Raw genomic sequence first — 21972 nt, forward strand, 5'->3', positions numbered from 1 at the left:
TGTTGTGACAAAACAGCAGTGACCACTTCAGCTCAGCACTTGCTTCTTCCTCTGCTGTCCCAAAATATTGTGGAATTACTAGTCTCTGCGCCTCTGACAAGGCTGCTGACATCCGATTGATGATTTGTAGCCTTGTGGGCTGTGAGTGCTTTGGCTGTGCTGCCCCCTGGCAGTCACTCTGTGAAGATGCAGGTACCTGGGAACAACACAGACTACTTCTGAGCTGTTTCTTCTCTGTTTGAACCAATCCAGTGTCAGGACTGGAGTCGGTGCTGTTAGTAGATAGAGAAGGAGTATAACTCGAGCCCCAGGAGGGCAGCCTGGAGCCTGTGACAGGTGCAGGGGAGTGTCATCAAGGAAGCAGCTGGAAGATAACTGGAGAGGGGTCTGTGGGGCCATCAGTCTGGTGAGGAAACCCAGGAGTGTCCTTCGGATGGGGCGTGGCTTTGTCTGGCTCAAGGGGAGGGGTTAGTAATAGTGAATGCAGGGACTGCTGCTGTCCTCCGTGTCCTGGGCTCTGTGTAGGTGTAGAAGCTCTAAGGTTGTAAATAATGAGACCTGACAGGTTGTGGCAGAAATGATGACTTCTGGTCATTCCTTCTCTTTTGTCAGAAGTGAAGTGTCTGTTACCCCAATTGATTGTGTACTACTGAGAAGAAGAATATAACTCTCAGTGTACGGAATGCACTGTGACCTAGGAGACACCTCACATACACTGAGCTGTATGATGAGATCACAGTTCCCATATGGTCTAGCGGTTAGGATTCCTGGTTTTCACCCAGGCGGCCCGGGTTCAACTCCTGGTATGGGAACTCCATTTTTTTTTTTTCACTACTCAGACATTTTAATCTTTCTCAGTTTTTTTCTATAAACCTAAATGCACCTAAAGTCTTAATAAATGTCACTTGCTTTTTCTTCTGCTTCCATCTAATGCCGTCAGAGGTTTACACCGACCCCCAGATCTACTGCCCTCTCTCCCCAGCCCTTGACCTGTACATTAATACTATGAAGGGTTATTCCTTGTTTTTCTTTTATTGCACAACAAAAAGTACAGATTATATAAAGAGACCGGGGCACAGAGAAGAAGGCAGCAATTGACTGTGGTCCCACCATGGGAAATTCACATTTTATTACCTGCCCCTTCCATACTGTGGGTTCATCATTTGTTTTATGACATGATTTCCCTGCTGTGTTGTATCTAGTATAAGACTTGAGTACTTTATGTGTTTTATATCATCTGTGATATTGCAGCTGTTGTTTGCAGTGTCCACATTTTGCAACCAGTGTGCTTTGTACCCTCACTGCTGCTCTCTCAGAGAGGGTAGGCTGAACACTACCGGTAGTATCAGACACCAGAGATGCCTCCTGTACCTGGAATAAAACTCTGCTTCTTTGTAAGAAATACAGGGGTGAAGATCTGCTGCATTCACAGTGACCCACTGACTCTTTTACAAAGGTTCCCAGCCGTGCAAAGACTCTTGGTGGTTAGTTAAGGGGCCATGCTAAATGGAGATTTCGAAGCATCAGACGAGACGTTTTCTTTGTTTCTGCATCAGCAAAAGTATATTTCTGTTTTTATGTTATTACTTGTGAAATACACATTTTAGTTGTGCTGTTGGATTTGTCATGTTTGATTTACAGTGTGAACGAATTTAAGCGATAGACAGTAGGTAGTGACTGACACTGCTTCAGGACTCCTAGGGTTGAGGATCGTGGACGTTGGTTCCATCGTGTAATGATTAGCACTCTGGACTCTGAATCCAGCAATCTGAGTTCCAATATCGGTAGGACCTGGAATGTTTGTAATAATACTTTTGTTTAAATTTATTGCAGGTCTTGAGCAGGAAACCATTTGTATCTCTGACATAACCCGTCTCTTCCTCTTTTCATTCCCCTCGTGGTTTCTGCGGTTTGGGGGCATCTATACATTATTCTATAGGCGTTGCTGGGGACACTTGATGCTACACAGAGGTGTTGTCTACGTCCTGTGTCTGTGTGGACACCTCTCTACTGTGGCTACACAACTGTAAGATGCACAGTGTGGACCTGACTCCACTTGGCCTTCACACCGGATAACTTACAAGGAGAGAGAAACTTACGGAAATGTACGGTGTGAAAGAACGACTTTACCAAAGTGTTAATGTATGAAATTGCCCTTTGCTTTTTTTTTGTGAGTTGCAAATGGTAACATTTGACTAAAGCAAGTATCCAAAATTAATCAGTTTTCAGCTGGACTCATATAACTTGCATTTGCAGTGGAAGATCTGCCTGGAGCAGTATATGAGTGTGAAAAGGTCTCTAGTTTTGTCTTGAAATACCAGAGACTTCGGCGCTCTCCACCAGTCTCCTTCGACATCACATCCTGATGCTGAACAGTATTAGCACATAAATGAATAAAAAACTGGCTGACGTGTACATGCACATGTGTGCATATGTACCACGGTGCTATAGTCTGATGACATATATGTGCCAGTCTGTGGGGTCAAAGGGCAGTCAGAAGTTACTGGGCCACAGTTGTATCAACGAGGACTGTGTACTTCCTGTGCCCTGGGGCATTCGTACTCTGGTCCCTCAAACTAGGGTGGAAGCCCCCCTTTAGCACATGACTATCAGAATAAAAAGTCAGAGCAGACATTAGTGTAACTGGGTACTCACACTTGTGAAAGGCACAAGTGCAATTAGTGAACTGCAACCTGAACTCACAGCATACACTTTAGACATCCTTTGTAAACACACACACATATTTTCAGTCTAACTTGTTTACATTTTACATCAATAAATATGGTAATATTTGTACTTGAAATGTTTAATTTGCCTACCTTTGGCGCATATTCCTAGTACCTTATATTTTAACTTTTCTCCATTCGGGTGTATACAATTGGTATAATGTCAGAAAGGGAGAAGACGACCGAGAATACCTAAGAATGTGCGCTTACGTGCTTTTAAGAACATATGTCTGGTGTTGTGACAAAACAGCAGTGACCACTTCAGCTCAGCACTTGCTTCTTCCTCTGCTGTCCCAAAATATTGTGGAATTACTAGTCTCTGCGCCTCTGACAAGGCTGCTGCCATCCGATTGATGATTTGTAGCCTTGTGGGCTGTGAGTGCTTTGGCTGTGCTGCCCCCTGGCAGTCACTCTGTGAAGATGCAGGTACCTGGGAACAACACAGACTACTTCTGAGCTGTTTCTTCTCTGTTTGAACCAATCCAGTGTCAGGACTGGAGTCGGTGCTGTTAGTAGATAGAGAAGGAGTATAACTCGAGCCCCAGGAGGGCAGCCTGTGACAGGTGCAGGGGAGTGTCGTCAAGGAAGCAGCTGGAAGATAACTGGAGAGGGGTCTGTGGGGCCATCAGTCTGGTGAGGAAACCCAGGAGTGTCCTACGGATGGGGCGTGGCTTTGTCTGGCTCAAGGGGAGGGGTTAGTAATAGTGAATGCAGGGACTGCTGCTGTCCTCCGTGTCCTGGGCTCTGTGTAGGTGTAGAAGCTCTAAGGTTGTAAATAATGAGACCTGACAGGTTGTGGCAGAAATGATGACTTCTGGTCATTCCTTCTCTTTTGTCAGAAGTGAAGTGTCTGTTACCCCAATTGATTGTGTACTACTGAGAAGAAGAATATAACTCTCAGTGTACGGAATGCAGTGTGACCTAGGAGACACCTCACATACACTGAGCTGTATGATGAGTTCACAGTTCCCATATGGTCTAGCAGTTAGGATTCCTGGTTTTCACCCAGGCGGCCCGGGTTCAACTCCCGGTATGGGAACTCCATTTTTTTTTTTTCACTACTCAGACATTTTAATCTTTCTCAGTTTTTTTCTATAAACCTAAATGCACCTAAAGTCTTAATAAATGTCACTTGCTTTGTCTTCTGCTTCCATCTAATGCCGTCAGAGGTTTACACATAACCCCAGATCTACTGCCCTCTCTCCCCAGTTCTTGACCTGTACATTAATACTATGAAGGTTTTTCTTTTATTGCACAACAAAAAGTACAGATTATATAAAGAGACCGGGGCACAGAGAAGAAGGCAGCAATTGACTGTGGTCCCACCATGGGAAATTCGCATTTTATTACCTGCCCCTTCCATACTGTGGGTTCATCATTTGTTTTATGACATGATTTCCCTGCTGTGTTGTATCTAGTATAAGACTTGAGTACTTTATGTGTTTTATATCATCTGTGATATTGCAGCTGTTGTTTGCAGTGTCCACATTTTGCAACCAGTGTGCTTTGTACCCTCACTGCTGCTCTCTCAGAGAGGGTAGGCTGAACACTACCGGTAGTATCAGACACCAGAGATGCCTCCTGTACCTGGAATAAAACTCTGCTTCTTTGTAAGAAATACAGGGGTGAAGATCTGCTGCATTCACAGTGACCCACTGACTCTTTTACAAACGTTCCCAGCCGTGCAAAGACTCTTGGTGGTTAGTTAAGGGGCCATGCTAAATGGAGATTTCGAAGCATCAGACGAGACGTTTTCTTTGTTTCTGCATCAGCAAAAGTATATTTCTGTTTTTATGTTATTACTTGTGAAATACACATTTTAGTTGTGCTGTTGGATTTGTCATGTTTGATTTACAGTGTGAACGAATTCAAGCGATAGACAGTAGGTGGTGACTGACACTGCTTCAGGACTCCTAGGGTTGAGGATCGTGGACGTTGGTTCCATCGTGTAATGATTAGCACTCTGGACTCTGAATCCAGCAATCTGAGTTCCAATATCGGTAGGACCTGGAATGTTTGTAATAATACTTTTGTTTTAATTTATTGCAGGTCTTGAGCAGGAAACCATTTGTATCTCTGACATAACCCGTCTCTTCCTCTTTTCATTCCCCTCGTGGTTTCTGCGGTTTGGGGGCATCTATACATTATTCTATAGGCGTTGCCGGGGACACTTGATGCTACACACAGGTGTTGTCTACGTCCTGTGTCTGTGTGGACACCTCTCTACTCTGGCTACACAACTGTAAGATGCACAGTGTGGACCTGACTCCACTTGGCCTTCGCACCGGATAACTTACAAGGAGAGAGAAACTTACGGAAATGTACGGTGTGAAAGAACGACTTTACCAAAGTGTTAATGTATGAAATTGCCCTTTGCTTTTTTTTTGTGAGTTGCAAATGGTAACATTTGACTAAAGCAAGTACCCAAAATAAAACAGTTTTCAGCTGGACTCATATAACTTGCATTTGCAGTGGAAGATCTGCCTGGAGCAGTATATGAGTGTGAAAAGGTCTCTAGTTTTGTCTTGAAATACCAGAGACTTCGGCGCTCTCCACCAGTCTCCTTCGACATCACATCCTGATGCTCAACAGTATTAGCACATAAATGAATAAAAAACTGGCTGACGTGTACATGCACATGTGTGCATATGTACCACGGTGCTATAGTCTGATGACATATATGTGCCAGTCTGTGGGGTCAAAGGGCAGTCAGAAGTTACTGGGCCACAGTTGTATCAACGAGGACTGTGTACTTCCTGTGCCCTGGGGCATTCGTACTCTGGTCCCTCAAACTAGGGTGGAAGCCCCCCTTTAGCACATGACTCTCAGAATAACAAGTCAGAGCAGACATTAGTGTAACTGGGTACTCACACTTGTGAAAGGCACAAGTGCAAGTAGTGAACTGCAACCTGACCTCACAGCATACACTTTAGACATCCTTTGTAAACACACACACATATTTTCAGTCTAACTTGTTTACATTTTACATCAATAAATATGGTAATATTTGTACTTGAAATGTTTAATTTGCCTACCTTTGGCGCATATTCCTAGTACCTTATATTTTAACTTTTCTCCATTCGGGTGTATACAATTGGTATAATGTCAGAAAGGGAGAAGACGACCGAGAATGCCTAAGAATGTGCGCTTACATGCTTTTAAGAACATATGTCTGGTGTTGTGACAAAACAGCAGTGACCACTTCAGCTCAGCACTTGCTTCTTCCTCTGCTGTCCCAAAATATTGTGGAATTACTAGTCTCTGCGCCTCTGACAAGGCTGCTGACATCCGATTGATGATTTGTACCCTTGTGGGCTGTGAGTGCTTTGGCTGTGCTGCCCCCTGGCAGTCACTCTGTGAAGATGCAGGTACCTGGGAACAACACAGACTACTTCTGAGCTGTTTCTTCTCTGTTTGAACCAATCCAGTGTCAGGACTGGAGTCGGTGCTGTTAGTAGATAGAGAAGGAGTATAACTCGAGCCCCAGGAGGGCAGCCTGGAGCCTGTGACAGGTGCAGGGGAGTGTCGTCAAGGAAGCAGCTGGAAGATAACTGGAGAGGGGTCTGTGGGGCCATCAGTCTGGTGAGGAAACCCAGGAGTGTCCTACGGATGGGGCGTGGCTTTGTCTGGCTCAAGGGGAGGGGTTAGTAATAGTGAATGCAGGGACTGCTGCTGTCCTCCGTGTCCTGGGCTCTGTGTAGGTGTAGAAGCTCTAAGGTTGTAAATAATGAGACCTGACAGGTTGTGGCAGAAATGATGACTTCTGGTCATTCCTTCTCTTTTGTCAGAAGTGAAGTGTCTGTTACCCCAATTGATTGTGTACTACTGAGAAGAAGAATATAACTCTCAGTGTACGGAATGCAGTGTGACCTAGGAGACACCTCACATACACTGAGCTGTATGCTGATTTCACAGTTCCCATATGGTCTAGCGGTTAGGATTCCTGGTTTTCACCCAGGCGGCCCGGGTTCAACTCCCGGTATGGGAACTCCATTTTTTTTTTTCACTACTCAGACATTTGAATCTTTCTCATTTTTTTTCTATAAACCTAAATGCACCTAAAATGCACATAAATGTCACTTGCTTTGTCTTCTGCTTCCATCTAATGCCGTCAGAGGTTTACACCGACCCCCAGATCTACTGCCCTCTCTCCCCAGCCCTTGACCTGTACATTAATACTATGAAGGGTTATTCCTTGTTTTTCTTTTATTGCACAACAAAAAGTACAGATTATATAAAGAGACCGGGGCACAGAGAAGAAGGCAGCAATTGACTGTGGTCCCACCATGGGAAATTCGCATTTTATTACCTGCCCCTTCCATACTGTGGGTTCATCATTTGTTTTATGACATGATTTCCCTGCTGTGTTGTATCTAGTATAAGACTTGAGTACTTTATGTGTTTTATATCATCTGTGATATTGCAGCTGTTGTTTGCAGTGTCCACATTTTGCAACCAGTGTGCTTTGTACCCTCACTGCTGCTCTCTCAGAGAGGGTAGGCTGAACACTACCGGTAGTATCAGACACCAGAGATGCCTCCTGTACCTGGAATAAAACTCTGCTTCTTTGTAAGAAATACAGGGGTGAAGATCTGCTGCATTCACAGTGACCCACTGACTCTTTTACAAAGGTTCCCAGCCGTGCAAAGACTCTTGGTGGTTAGTTAAGGGGCCATGCTAAATGGAGATTTCGAAGCATCAGACGAGACGTTTTCTTTGTTTCTGCATCAGCAAAAGTATATTTCTGTTTTTATGTTATTACTTGTGAAATACACATTTTAGTTGTGCTGTTGGATTTGTCAAGTTTGATTTACAGTGTGAACGAATTCAAGCGATAGACAGTAGGTGGTGACTGACACTGCTTCAGGACTCCTAGGGTTGGGGATCGTGGACGTTGGTTCCATTGTGTAATGATTAGCACTCTGGACTCTGAATCCAGCAATCTGAGTTCCAATATCGGTAGGACCTGGAATGTTTGTAATACTTTTGTTTTAATTTATTGCAGGTCTTGAGCAGGAAACCATTTGTATCTCTGACATAACCCGTCTCTTCCTCTTTTCATTCCCCTCGTGGTTTCTGCGGTTTGGGGGCATCTATGCATTATTCTATAGGCGTGGCTGGGGACACTTGATGCTACACACAGGTGTTGTCTACGTCCTGTGTCTGTGTGGACACCTCTCTACTCTGGCTACACAACTGTAAGATGCACAGTGTGGACCTGACTCCACTTGGCCTTCACACCGGATAACTTACAAGGAGAGAGAAACTTACGGAAATGTACGGTGTGAAAGAACGACTTTACCAAAGTGTTAATGTATGAAATTGCCCTTTGCTTTTTTTTTGTGAGTTGCAAATGGTAACATTTGACTAAAGCAAGTACCCAAAATTAAACAGTTTTCAGCTGGACTCATATAACTTGCATTTGCAGTGGAAGATCTGCCTGGAGCAGTATATGAGTGTGAAAAGGTCTCTAGTTTTGTCTTGAAATACCAGAGACTTCGGCGCTCTCTACCAGTCTCCTTCGACATCACATCCTGATGCTGAACAGTATTAGCACATAAATGAATAAAAAACTGGCTGACGTGTACATGAACATGTGTGCATATGTACCACGGTGCTATAGTCTGATGACATATATGTGCCAGTCTGTGGGGTCAAAGGGCAGTCAGAAGTTACTGGGCCACAGTTGTATCAATGAGGACTGTGTACTTCCTGTGCCCTGGGGCATTCGTACTCTGGTCCCTCAAACTAGGATGGAAGCTCCCCTTTAGCACATGACTCTCAGAATAACAAGTCAGAGCAGACATTAGTGTAACTGGGTACTCACGCTTGTGAAAGGCACAAGTGCAAGTAGTGAACTGCAACCTGACCTCACAGCATACACTTTAGACATCCTTTGTAAACACACACACATATTTTCAGTCTAACTTGTTTACATTTTACATCAATAAATATGGTAATATTTGTACTTGAAATGTTTAATTTGCCTACCTTTGGCGCATATTCCTAGTACCTTATATTTTAACTTTTCTCCATTCGGGTGTATACAATTGGTATAATGTCAGAAAGGGAGAAGACGACCGAGAATGCCTAAGAATGTGCGCTTACATGCTTTTAAGAACATATGTCTGGTGTTGTGACAAAACAGCAGTGACCACTTCAGCTCAGCACTTGCTTCTTCCTCTGCTGTCCCAAAATATTGTGGAATTACTAGTCTCTGCGCCTCTGACAAGGCTGCTGACATCCGATTGATGATTTGTAGCCTTGTGGGCTGTGAGTGCTTTGGCTGTGCTGCCCCCTGGCAGTCACTCTGTGAAGATGCAGGTACCTGGGAACAACACAGACTACTTCTGAGCTGTTTCTTCTCTGTTTGAACCAATCCAGTGTCAGGACTGGAGTCGGTGCTGTTAGTAGATAGAGAAGGAGTATAACTCGAGCCCCAGGAGGGCAGCCTGGAGCCTGTGACAGGTGCAGGGGAGTGTCGTCAAGGAAGCAGCTGGAAGATAACTGGAGAGGGGTCTGTGGGGCCATTAGTCTGGTGAGGAAACCCAGGAGTGTCCTACGGATGGGGCGTGGCTTTGTCTGGCTCAAGGGGAGGGGTTAGTAATAGTGAATGCAGGGACTGCTGCTGTCCTCCGTGTCCTGGGCTTTGTGTAGGTGTAGAAGCTCTAAGGTTGTAAATAATGGGACCTGACAGGTTGTGGCAGAAATGATGACTTCTGGTCATTCCTTCTCTTTTGTCAGAAGTGAAGTGTCTGTTACCCCAATTGATTGTGTACTACTGAGAAGAAGAATATAACTCTCAGTGTACGAAATGCACTGTGACCTAGGAGACACCTCACATACACTGAGCTGTATGATGAGTTCACAGTTCCCGTATGGTCTAGCGGTTAGGATTCCTGGTTTTCACCCAGGCAGCCCGGGTTCAACTCCCGGTATGGGAACTCCATTTTTTTTTTCACTACTCAGACATTTTAATCTTTCTCAGTTTTTTTCTATAAACCTAAATGCACCTAAAATGCACATAAATGTCACTTGCTTTGTCTTCTGCTTCCATCTAATGCCGTCAGAGGTTTACACCGACCCCCAGATCTACTGCCCTCTCTCCCCAGCCCTTGACCTGTACATTAATACTATGAAGGGTTATTCCTTGTTTTTCTTTTATTGCACAACAAAAAGTACAGATTATATAAAGAGACCGGGGCACAGAGAAGAAGGCAGCAATTGACTGTGGTCCCACCATGGGAAATTCGCATTTTATTACCTGCCCCTTCCATACTGTGGGTTCATCATTTGTTTTATGACATGATTTCCCTGCTGTGTTGTATCTAGTATAAGACTTGAGTACTTTATGTGTTTTATATCATCTGTGATATTGCAGCTGTTGTTTGCAGTGTCCACATTTTGCAACCAGTGTGCTTTGTACCCTCACTGCTGCTCTCTCAGAGAGGATAGGCTGAACACTACCGGTAGTATCAGACACCAGAGATGCCTCCTGTACCTGGAATAAAACTCTGCTTCTTTGTAAGAAATACAGGGGTGAAGATCTGCTGCATTCACAGTGACCCACTGACTCTTTTACAAAGGTTCCCAGCCGTGCAAAGACTCTTGGTGGTTAGTTAAGGGGCCATGCTAAATGGAGATTTCGAAGCATCAGACGAGACGTTTTCTTTGTTTCTGCATCAGCAAAAGTATATTTCTGTTTTTATGTTATTACTTGTGAAATACACATTTTAGTTGTGCTGTTGGATTTGTCATGTTTGATTTACAGTGTGAACGAATTCAAGCGATAGACAGTAGGTGGTGACTAACACTGCTTCAGGACTCCTAGGGTTGAGGATCGTGGACGTTGGTTCCATCGTGTAATGATTAGCACTCTGGACTCTGAATCCAGCAATCTGAGTTCCAATATCGGTAGGACCTGGAATGTTTGTAATAATACTTTTGTTTAAATTTATTGCAGGTCTTGAGCAGGAAACCATTTGTATCTCTGACATAACCCGTCTCTTCCTCTTTTCATTCCCCTCGTGGTTTCTGCGGTTTGGGGGCATCTATACATTATTCTAAAGGCGTTGCTGGGGACACTTGATGCTACACACAGGTGTTGTCTACGTCCTGTGTCTGTGTGGACACCTCTCTACTCTGGCTACACAACTGTAAGATGCACAGTGTGGACCTGACTCCACTTGGCCTTCACACCGGATAACTTACAAGGAGAGAGAAACTTACGGAAATGTACGGTGTGAAAGTACGACTTTACCAAAGTGTTAATGTATGAAATTGCCCTTTGCTTTTTTTTTGTGAGTTGCAAATGGTAACATTTGACTAAAGCAAGTACCCAAATTTAAACAGTTTTCAGCTGGACTCATATAACTTGCATTTGCAGTGGAAGATCTGCCTGGAGCAGTATATGAGTGTGAAAAGGTCTCTAGTTTTGTCTTGAAATACCAGAGACTTCGGCGCTCTCTACCAGTCTCCTTCGACATCACATCCTGATGCTGAACAGTATTAGCACATAAATGAATAAAAAACTGGCTGACGTGTACATGCACATGTGTGCATATGTACCACGGTGCTATAGTCTGATGACATATATGTGCCAGTCTGTGGGGTCAAAGGGCAGTCAGAAGTTACTGGGCCACAGTTGTATCAATGAGGACTGTGTACTTCCTGTGCCCTGGGGCATTCGTACTCTGGTCCCTCAAACTAGGTTGGAAGCCCCCCTTTAGCACATGACTCTCAGAATAACAAGTCAGAGCAGACATTAGTGTAACTGGGTACTCATGCTTGTGAAAGGCACAAGTGCAAGTAGTGAACTGCAACCTGACCTCACAGCATACACTTTAGACATCTTTTGTAAACACACACACATATTTTCAGTCTAACTTGTTTACATTTTACATCAATAAATATGGTAATATTTGTACTTGAAATGTTTAATTTGCCTACCTTTGGCGCATATTCCTAGTACCTTATATTTTAACTTTTCTCCATTCGGGTGTATACAATTGGTATAATGTCAGAAAGGGAGAAGACGACCGAGAATGCCTAAGAATGTGCGCTTACATGCTTTTAAGAACATATGTCTGGTGTTGTGACAAAACAGCAGTGACCACTTCAGCTCAGCACTTGCTTCTTCCTCTGCTGTCCCAAAATATTGTGGAATTACTAGTCTCTGCGCCTCTGACAGGGCTGCTGACATCCGATTGATGATTTGTAGCCTTGTGGGCTGTGAGTGCTTTGGCTGTGCTGCCCCCTGGCAGTCACTCTGTGAAGATGCAGGTACCTGGGAACAACACAGACTACTTCTGAGCTGTTTCTTCTCTGTTTGAACCAATCCAGTGTCAGGACTGGAGTCGGTGCTGTTAGTAGATAGAGAAGGAGTATAACTCGAGCCCCAGGAGGGCAGCCTGGAGCCTGTGACAGGTGCAGGGGAGTGTCATCAAGGAAGCAGCTGGAAGATAACTGGAGAGGGGTCTGTGGGGCCATCAGTCTGGTGAGGAAACCCAGGAGTGTCCTACGGATGGGGCATGGCTTTGTCTGGCTCAAGGGGAGGGGTTAGTAATAGTGAATGCAGGGACTGCTGCTGTCCTCCGTGTCCTGGGCTCTGTGTAGGTGTAGAAGCTCTAAGGTTGTAAATAATGAGACCTGACAGGTTGTGGCAGAAATGATGACTTCTGGTCATTCCTTCTCTTTTGTCAGAAGTGAAGTGTCTGTTACCCCAATTGATTGTGTACTACTGAGAAGAAGAATATAACTCTCAGTGTACGGAATGCACTGTGACCTATGAGACACCTCACATACACTGAGCTGTATGATGAGATCACAGTTCCCATATGGTCTAGCGGTTAGGATTCCTGGTTTTCACCCAGGCGGCCCCGGGTTCAACTCCCGGTATGGGAACTCCATTTTTTTTTTTCACTACTCAGACATTTTAATCTTTCTCAGTTTTTTTCTATAAACCTAAATGCACCTAAAGTCTTAATAAATGTCACTTGCTTTTTCTTCTGCTTCCATCTAATGCCGTCAGAGGTTTACACCGACCCCCAGATCTACTGCCCTCTCTCCCCAGCCCTTGACCTGTACATTAATACTATGAAGGGTTATTCCTTGTTTTTCTTTTATTGCACAACAAAAAGTACAGATTATATAAAGAGACCGGGGCACAGAGAAGAAGGCAGCAATTGACTGTGGTCCCACCATGGGAAATTCACATTTTATTACCTGCCCCTTCCATACTGTGGGTTCATCATTTGTTTTATGACATGATTTCCCTGCTGTGTTGTATCTAGTATAAGACTTGAGTACTTTATGTGTTTTATATCATCTGTGATATTGCAGCTGTTGTTTGCAGTGTCCACATTTTGCAACCAGTGTGCTTTGTACCCTCACTGCTGCTCTCTCAGAGAGGGTAGGCTGAACACTACCGGTAGTATCAGACACCAGAGATGCCTCCTGTACCTGGAATAAAACTCTGCTTCTTTGTAAGAAATACAGGGGTGAAGATCTGCTGCATTCACAGTGACCCACTGACTCTTTTACAAAGGTTCCCAGCCGTGCAAAGACTCTTGGTGGTTAGTTAAGGGGCCATGCTAAATGGAGATTTCGAAGCATCAGACGAGACGTTTTCTTTGTTTCTGCATCAGCAAAAGTATATTTCTGTTTTTATGTTATTACTTGTGAAATACACATTTTAGTTGTGCTGTTGGATTTGTCATGTTTGATTTACAGTGTGAACGAATTTAAGCGATAGACAGTAGGTGGTGACTGACACTGCTTCAGGACTCCTAGGGTTGAGGATCGTGGACGTTGGTTCCATCGTGTAATGATTAGCACTCTGGACTCTGAATCCAGCAATCTGAGTTCCAATATCGGTAGGACCTGGAATGTTTGTAATAATACTTTTGTTTTAATTTATTGCAGGTCTTGAGCAGGAAACCATTTGTATCTCTGACATAACCCGTCTCTTCCTCTTTTCATTCCCCTCGTGGTTTCTGCGGTTTGGGGGCATCTATACATTATTCTATAGGCGTGGCTGGGGACACTTGATGCTACACACAGGTGTTGTCTACGTCCTGTGTCTGTGTGGACACCTCTCTACTCTGGCTACACAACTGTAAGATGCACAGTGTGGACCTGACTCCACTTGGCCTTCACACCGGATAACTTACAAGGAGAGAGAAACTTACGGAAATGTACGGTGTGAAAGAACGACTTTACCAAAGTGTTAATGTATGAAATTGCCCTTTGCTTTTTTTTGTGAGTTGCAAATGGTAACATTTGACTAAAGCAAGTACCCAAAATTAAACAGTTTTCAGCTGGACTCATATAACTTGCATTTGCAGTGGAAGATCTGCCTGGAGCAGTATATGAGTGTGAAAAGGTCTCTAGTTTTGTCTTGAAATACCAGAGACTTCGGCGCTCTCTACCAGTCTCCTTCGACATCACATCCTGATGCTGAACAGTATTAGCACATAAATGAATAAAAAACTGGCTGACGTGTACATGAACATGTGTGCATATGTACCACGGTGCTATAGTCTGATGACATATATGTGCCAGTCTGTGGGGTCAAAGGGCAGTCAGAAGTTACTGGGCCACAGTTGTATCAATGAGGACTGTGTACTTCCTGTGCCCTGGGGCATTCGTACTCTGGTCCCTCAAACTAGGATGGAAGCTCCCCTTTAGCACATGACTCTCAGAATAACAAGTCAGAGCAGACATTAGTGTAACTGGGTACTCACGCTTGTGAAAGGCACAAGTGCAAGTAGTGAACTGCAACCTGACCTCACAGCATACACTTTAGACATCCTTTGTAAACACACACACATATTTTCAGTCTAACTTGTTTACATTTTACATCAATAAATATGGTAATATTTGTACTTGAAATGTTTAATTTGCCTACCTTTGGCGCATATTCCTAGTACCTTATATTTTAACTTTTCTCCATTCGGGTGTATACAATTGGTATAATGTCAGAAAGGGAGAAGACGACCGAGAATGCCTAAGAATGTGCGCTTACATGCTTTTAAGAACATATGTCTGGTGTTGTGACAAAACAGCAGTGACCACTTCAGCTCAGCACTTGCTTCTTCCTCTGCTGTCCCAAAATATTGTGGAATTACTAGTCTCTGCGCCTCTGACAAGGCTGCTGACATCCGATTGATGATTTGTAGCCTTGTGGGCTGTGAGTGCTTTGGCTGTGCTGCCCCCTGGCAGTCACTCTGTGAAGATGCAGGTACCTGGGAACAACACAGACTACTTCTGAGCTGTTTCTTCTCTGTTTGAACCAATCCAGTGTCAGGACTGGAGTCGGTGCTGTTAGTAGATAGCGAAGGAGTATAACTCGAGCCCCAGGAGGGCAGCCTGGAGCCTGTGACAGGTGCAGGGGAGTGTCGTCAAGTAAGCAGCTGGAAGATAACTGGAGAGGGGTCTGTGGGGCCATCAGTCTGGTGAGGAAACCCAGGAGTGTCCTACGGATGGGGCGTGGCTTTGTCTGGCTCAAGGGGAGGGGTTAGTAATAGTGAATGCAGGGACTGCTGCTGTCCTCCGTGTCCTGGGCTTTGTGTAGCTGTAGAAGCTCTAAGGTTGTAAATAATGAGACCTGACAGGTTGTGGCAGAAATGATGTCTTCTGGTCATTCCTTCTCTTTTGTCAGAAGTGAAGTGTCTGTTACCCCAATTGATTGTGTACTACTGAGAAGAAGAATATAACTCTCAGTGTACGGAATGCAGTGTGACCTAGGAGACACCTCACATACACTGAGCTGTATGATGAGTTCACAGTTCCCATATGGTCTAGCAGTTAGGATTCCTGGTTTTCACCCAGGCGACCCGGGTTCAACTCCCGGTATGGGAACTCCATTTTTTTTTTTTCACTACTCAGACATTTTAATCTTTCTCAGTTTTTTTCTATAAACCTAAATGCACCTAAAGTCTTAATAAATGTCACTTGCTTTGTCTTCTGCTTCCATCTAATGCCGTCAGAGGTTTACACATACCCCCAGATCTACTGCCCTCTCTCCCCAGCCCTTGACCTGTACATTAATACTATGAAGGGTTATTCCTTGTTTTTCTTTTATTGCACAACAAAAAGTACAGATTATATAAAGAGACCGGGGCACAGAGAAGAAGGCAGCAATTGACTGTGGTCCCACCATGGGAAATTCGCATTTTATTACCTGCCCCTTCCATACTGTGGGTTCATCATTTGTTTTATGACATGATTTCCCTGCTGTGTTGTATCTAGTATAAGACTTGAGTACTTTATGTGTTTTATATCATCTGTGATATTGCAGCTGTTGTTTGCAGTGTCCACATTTTGCAACCAGTGTGCTTTGTACCCTCACTGCTGCTCTCTCAGAGAGGGTAGGCTGAACACTACCGGTAGTATCAGACACCAGAGATGCCTCCTGTACCTGGAATAAAACTCTGCTTCTTTGTAAGAAATACAGGGGTGAAGATCTGCTGCATTCACAGTGACCCACTGACTCTTTTACAAAGGTTCCCAGCCGTGCAAAGACTCTTGGTGGTTAGTTAAGGGGCCATGCTAAATGGAGATTTCGAAGCATCAGACGAGACGTTTTCTTTGTTTCTGCATCAGCAAAAGTATATTTCTGTTTTTATGTTATTACTTGTGAAATACACATTTTAGTTGTGCTGTTGGATTTGTCATGTTTGATTTACAGTGTGAACGAATTCAAGCGATAGACAGTAGGTGGTGACTGACACTGCTTCAGGACTCCTAGGGTTGGGGATCGTGGACGTTGGTTCCATTGTGTAATGATTAGCACTCTGGACTCTGAATCCAGCAATCTGAGTTCCAATATCGGTAGGACCTGGAATGTTTGTAATAATACTTTTGTTTTAATTTATTGCAGGTCTTGAGCAGGAAACCATTTGTATCTCTGACATAACCCGTCTCTTCCTCTTTTCATTCCCCTCGTGGTTTCTGCGGTTTGGGGGCATCTATACATTATTCTATAGGCGTGGCTGGGGACACTTGATGCTACACACAGGTGTTGTCTACGTCCTGTGTCTGTGTGGACACCTCTCTACTCTGGCTACACAACTGTAAGATGCACAGTGTGGACCTGACTCCACTTGGCCTTCACACCGGATAACTTACAAGGAGAGAGAAACTTACGGAAATGTACGGTGTGAAAGAACGACTTTACCAAAGTGTTAATGTATGAAATTGCCCTTTGCTTTTTTTTGTGAGTTGCAAATGGTAACATTTGACTAAAGCAAGTACCCAAAATTAAACAGTTTTCAGCTGGACTCATATAACTTGCATTTGCAGTGGAAGATCTGCCTGGAGCAGTATATGAGTGTGAAAAGGTCTCTAGTTTTGTCTTGAAATACCAGAGACTTCGGCGCTCTCTACCAGTCTCCTTCGACATCACATCCTGATGCTGAACAGTATTAGCACATAAATGAATAAAAAACTGGCTGACGTGTACATGAACATGTGTGCATATGTACCACGGTGCTATAGTCTGATGACATATATGTGCCAGTCTGTGGGGTCAAAGGGCAGTCAGAAGTTACTGGGCCACAGTTGTATCAATGAGGACTGTGTACTTCCTGTGCCCTGGGGCATTCGTACTCTGGTCCCTCAAACTAGGATGGAAGCTCCCCTTTAGCACATGACTCTCAGAATAACAAGTCAGAGCAGACATTAGTGTAACTGGGTACTCACGCTTGTGAAAGGCACAAGTGCAAGTAGTGAACTGCAACCTGACCTCACAGCATACACTTTAGACATCCTTTGTAAACACACACACATATTTTCAGTCTAACTTGTTTACATTTTACATCAATAAATATGGTAATATTTGTACTTGAAATGTTTAATTTGCCTACCTTTGGCGCATATTCCTAGTACCTTATATTTTAACTTTTCTCCATTCGGGTGTATACAATTGGTATAATGTCAGAAAGGGAGAAGACGACCGAGAATGCCTAAGAATGTGCGCTTACATGCTTTTAAGAACATATGTCTGGTGTTGTGACAAAACAGCAGTGACCACTTCAGCTCAGCACTTGCTTCTTCCTCTGCTGTCCCAAAATATTGTGGAATTACTAGTCTCTGCGCCTCTGACAAGGCTGCTGACATCCGATTGATGATTTGTAGCCTTGTGGGCTGTGAGTGCTTTGGCTGTGCTGCCCCCTGGCAGTCACTCTGTGAAGATGCAGGTACCTGGGAACAACACAGACTACTTCTGAGCTGTTTCTTCTCTGTTTGAACCAATCCAGTGTCAGGACTGGAGTCGGTGCTGTTAGTAGATAGCGAAGGAGTATAACTCGAGCCCCAGGAGGGCAGCCTGGAGCCTGTGACAGGTGCAGGGGAGTGTCGTCAAGGAAGCAGCTGGAAGATAACTGGAGAGGGGTCTGTGGGGCCATCAGTCTGGTGAGGAAACCCAGGAGTGTCCTACGGATGGGGCGTGGCTTTGTCTGGCTCAAGGGGAGGGGTTAGTAATAGTGAATGCAGGGACTGCTGCTGTCCTCCGTGTCCTGGGCTTTGTGTAGGTGTAGAAGCTCTAAGGTTGTAAATAATGAGACCTGACAGGTTGTGGCAGAAATGATGACTTCTGGTCATTCCTTCTCTTTTGTCAGAAGTGAAGTGTCTGTTACCCCAATTGATTGTGTACTACTGAGAAGAAGAATATAACTCTCAGTGTACGGAATGCACTGTGACCTAGGAGACACCTCACATACACTGAGCTGTATGATGAGTTCACAGTTCCCATATGGTCTAGCGGTTAGGATTCCTGGTTTTCACCCAGGCAGCCCGGGTTCAACTCCTGGTATGGGAACTCCATTTTTTTTTTTTCACTACTCAGACATTTTAATCTTTCTCAGTTTTTTTCTATAAACCTAAATGCACCTAAAATGCACATAAATGTCACTTGCTTTGTCTTCTGCTTCCATCTAATGCCGTCAGAGGTTTACACCGACCCCCAGATCTACTGCCCTCTCTCCCCAGCCCTTGACCTGTACATTAATACTATGAAGGGTTATTCCTTGTTTTTCTTTTATTGCACAACAAAAAGTACAGATTATATAAAGAGACCGGGGCACAGAGAAGAAGGCAGCAATTGACTGTGGTCCCACCATGGGAAATTCGCATTTTATTACCTGCCCCTTCCATACTGTGGGTTCATCATTTGTTTTATGACATGATTTCCCTGCTGTGTTGTATCTAGTATAAGACTTGAGTACTTTATGTGTTTTATATCATCTGTGATATTGCAGCTGTTGTTTGCAGTGTCCACATTTTACAACCAGTGTGCTTTGTACCCTCACTGCTGCTCTCTCAGAGAGGGTAGGCTGAACACTACCGGTAGTATCAGACACCAGAGATGCCTCCTGTACCTGGAATAAAACTCTGCTTCTTTGTAAGAAATACAGGGGTGAAGATCTGCTGCATTCACAGTGACCCACTGACTCTTTTACAAAGGTTCCCAGCCGTGCAAAGACTCTTGGTGGTTAGTTAAGGGGCCATGCTAAATGGAGATTTCGAAGCATCAGACGAGACGTTTTCTTTGTTTCTGCATCAGCAAAAGTATATTTCTGTTTTTATGTTATTACTTGTGAAATACACATTTTAGTTGTGCTGTTGGATTTGTCATGTTTGATTTACAGTGTGAACGAATTCAAGCGATAGACAGTAGGTGGTGACTAACACTGCTTCAGGACTCCTAGGGTTGAGGATCGTGGACGTTGGTTCCATCGTGTAATGATTAGCACTCTGGACTCTGAATCCAGCAATCTGAGTTCCAATATCGGTAGGACCTGGAATGTTTGTAATAATACTTTTGTTTAAATTTATTGCAGGTCTTGAGCAGGAAACCATTTGTATCTCTGACATAACCCGTCTCTTCCTCTTTTCATTCCCCTCGTGGTTTCTGCGGTTTGGGGGCATCTATACATTATTCTAAAGGCTTTGCTGGGGACACTTGATGCTACACACAGGTGTTGTCTACGTCCTGTGTCTGTGTGGACACCTCTCTACTCTGGCTACACAACTGTAAGATGCACAGTGTGGACCTGACTCCACTTGGCCTTCACACCGGATAACTTACAAGGAGAGAGAAACTTACGGAAATGTACGGTGTGAAAGAACGACTTTACCAAAGTGTTAATGTATGAAATTGCCCTTTGCTTTTTTTTTGTGAGTTGCAAATGGTAACATTTGACTAAAGCAAGTATCCAAAATTAATCAGTTTTCAGCTGGACTCATATAACTTGCATTTGCAGTGGAAGATCTGCCTGGAGCAGTATATGAGTGTGAAAAGGTCTCTAGTTTTGTCTTGAAATACCAGAGACTTCGGCGCTCTCCACCAGTCTCCTTCGACATCACATCCTGATGCTGAACAGTATTAGCACATAAATGAATAAAAAACTGGCTGACGTGTACATGCACATGTGTGCATATGTACCACGGTGCTATAGTCTGATGACATATATGTGCCAGTCTGTGGGGTCAAAGGGCAGTCAGAAGTTACTGGGCCACAGTTGTATCAACGAGGACTGTGTACTTCCTGTGCCCTGGGGCATTCGTACTCTGGTCCCTCAAACTAGGGTGGAAGCCCCCCTTTAGCACATGACTATCAGAATAAAAAGTCAGAGCAGACATTAGTGTAACTGGGTACTCATGCTTGTGAAAGGCACAAGTGCAAGTAGTGAACTGCAACCTGAACTCACAGCATACACTTTAGACATCCTTTGTAAACACACACACATATTTTCAGTCTAACTTGTTTACATTTTACATCAATAAATATGGTAATATTTGTACTTGAAATGTTTAATTTGCCTACCTTTGGCGCATATTCCTAGTACCTTATATTTTAACTTTTCTCCATTCGGGTGTATACAATTGGTATAATGTCAGAAAGGGAGAAGACGACCGAGAATACCTAAGAATGTGCGCTTACATGCTTTTAAGAACATATGTCTGGTGTTGTGACAAAACAGCAGTGACCACTTCAGCTCAGCACTTGCTTCTTCCTCTGCTGTCCCAAAATATTGTGGAATTACTAGTCTCTGCGCCTCTGACAAGGCTGCTGACATCCGATTGATGATTTGTAGCCTTGTGGGCTGTGAGTGCTTTGGCTGTGCTGCCCCCTGGCAGTCACTCTGTGAAGATGCAGGTACCTGGGAACAACACAGACTACTTCTGAGCTGTTTCTTCTCTGTTTGAACCAATCCAGTGTCAGGACTGGAGTCGGTGCTGTTAGTAGATAGAGAAGGAGTATAACTCGAGCCCCAGGAGGACAGCCTTGGGCCTGTGACAGGTGCAGGGGAGTGTCGTCAAGGAAGCAGCTGAAAGATAACTGGAGAGGGGTCTGTGGGGCCATCAGTCTGGTGAGGAAACCCAGTAGTGTCCTACGGATGGGGCGTGGCTTTGTCTGGCTCAAGGGGAGGGGTTAGTAGTAGTGAATGCAGGGACTGCTGGTGTCCTCCGTGTCCTGGGCTCTGTGTATGTGTAGAAGCTCTAAGGTTGTAAATAATGAGACCTGACAGGTTGTGGCAGAAATGATGACTTCTGGTCATTCCTTCTCTTTTGTCAGAAGTGAAGTGTCTGTTACCCCAATTGATTGTGTACTACTGAGAAGAAGAATATAACTCTCAGTGTACGGAATGCATTGTGACCTAGGAGACACCTCACATACACTGAGCTGTATGATGAGTGCACAGTTCCCATATGGTCTAGCGGTTAGGATTCCTGGTTTTCACCCAGGCGGCCCGGGTTCAACTCCCGGTATGGGAACTCCATTTTTTTTTTTTCACTACTCAGACATTTTTATCTTTCTCAGTTTTTTTCTATAAACCTAAATGCACCTAAAGTCTTAATAAATGTCACTTGCTTTGTCTTCTGCTTCCATCTAATGCCGTCAGAGGTTTACACCGACCCCCAGATCTACTGCCCTCTCTCCCCAGCCCTTGACCTGTACATTAATACTATGAAGGGTTATTCCTTGTTTTTCTTTTATTGCACAACAAAAAGTACAGATTATATAAAGAGACCGGGGCACAGAGAAGAAGGCAGCAATTGACTGTGGTCCCACCATGGGAAATTCGCATTTTATTACCTGCCCCTTCCATACTGTGGGTTCATCATTTGTTTTATGACATGATTTCCCTGCTGTGTTGTATCTAGTATAAGACTTGAGTACTTTATGTGTTTTATATCATCTGTGATATTGCAGCTGTTGTTTGCAGTGTCCACATTTTGC

General features: G+C 44.1%; 8 non-coding genes across 8 annotated transcripts; all 8 read left to right on the forward strand.

Annotated features, from left to right (window-relative positions):
* The first annotated feature begins 740 nt into the window (after positions 1–740).
* TRNAE-UUC (transfer RNA glutamic acid (anticodon UUC)) lies at positions 741–812 on the forward strand. The gene has a single exon. It is a non-coding gene; the product is annotated as a tRNA-Glu (tRNA).
* A 2881-nt stretch (positions 813–3693) lies between these two features.
* TRNAE-UUC (transfer RNA glutamic acid (anticodon UUC)) lies at positions 3694–3765 on the forward strand. Its single transcript has one exon. It is a non-coding gene; the product is annotated as a tRNA-Glu (tRNA).
* Positions 3766–6642: 2877 nt separating this feature from the next.
* Positions 6643–6714, forward strand: TRNAE-UUC (transfer RNA glutamic acid (anticodon UUC)). Its single transcript has one exon. It is a non-coding gene; the product is annotated as a tRNA-Glu (tRNA).
* Positions 6715–9598: 2884 nt separating this feature from the next.
* On the forward strand, positions 9599–9670 carry TRNAE-UUC (transfer RNA glutamic acid (anticodon UUC)). Its single transcript has one exon. It is a non-coding gene; the product is annotated as a tRNA-Glu (tRNA).
* Positions 9671–12556: 2886 nt separating this feature from the next.
* TRNAE-UUC (transfer RNA glutamic acid (anticodon UUC)) lies at positions 12557–12629 on the forward strand. The gene has a single exon. It is a non-coding gene; the product is annotated as a tRNA-Glu (tRNA).
* A 2886-nt stretch (positions 12630–15515) lies between these two features.
* On the forward strand, positions 15516–15587 carry TRNAE-UUC (transfer RNA glutamic acid (anticodon UUC)). The gene has a single exon. It is a non-coding gene; the product is annotated as a tRNA-Glu (tRNA).
* A 2887-nt stretch (positions 15588–18474) lies between these two features.
* Positions 18475–18546, forward strand: TRNAE-UUC (transfer RNA glutamic acid (anticodon UUC)). Its single transcript has one exon. It is a non-coding gene; the product is annotated as a tRNA-Glu (tRNA).
* Positions 18547–21434: 2888 nt separating this feature from the next.
* Positions 21435–21506, forward strand: TRNAE-UUC (transfer RNA glutamic acid (anticodon UUC)). The gene has a single exon. It is a non-coding gene; the product is annotated as a tRNA-Glu (tRNA).
* Positions 21507–21972: the final 466 nt, after the last annotated feature.

The sequence above is a fragment of the Pleurodeles waltl genome, unplaced genomic scaffold, assembly GCF_031143425.1.
Source record: "Pleurodeles waltl isolate 20211129_DDA unplaced genomic scaffold, aPleWal1.hap1.20221129 scaffold_39, whole genome shotgun sequence".
Classification (NCBI taxonomy): domain Eukaryota; kingdom Metazoa; phylum Chordata; class Amphibia; order Caudata; family Salamandridae; genus Pleurodeles; species Pleurodeles waltl.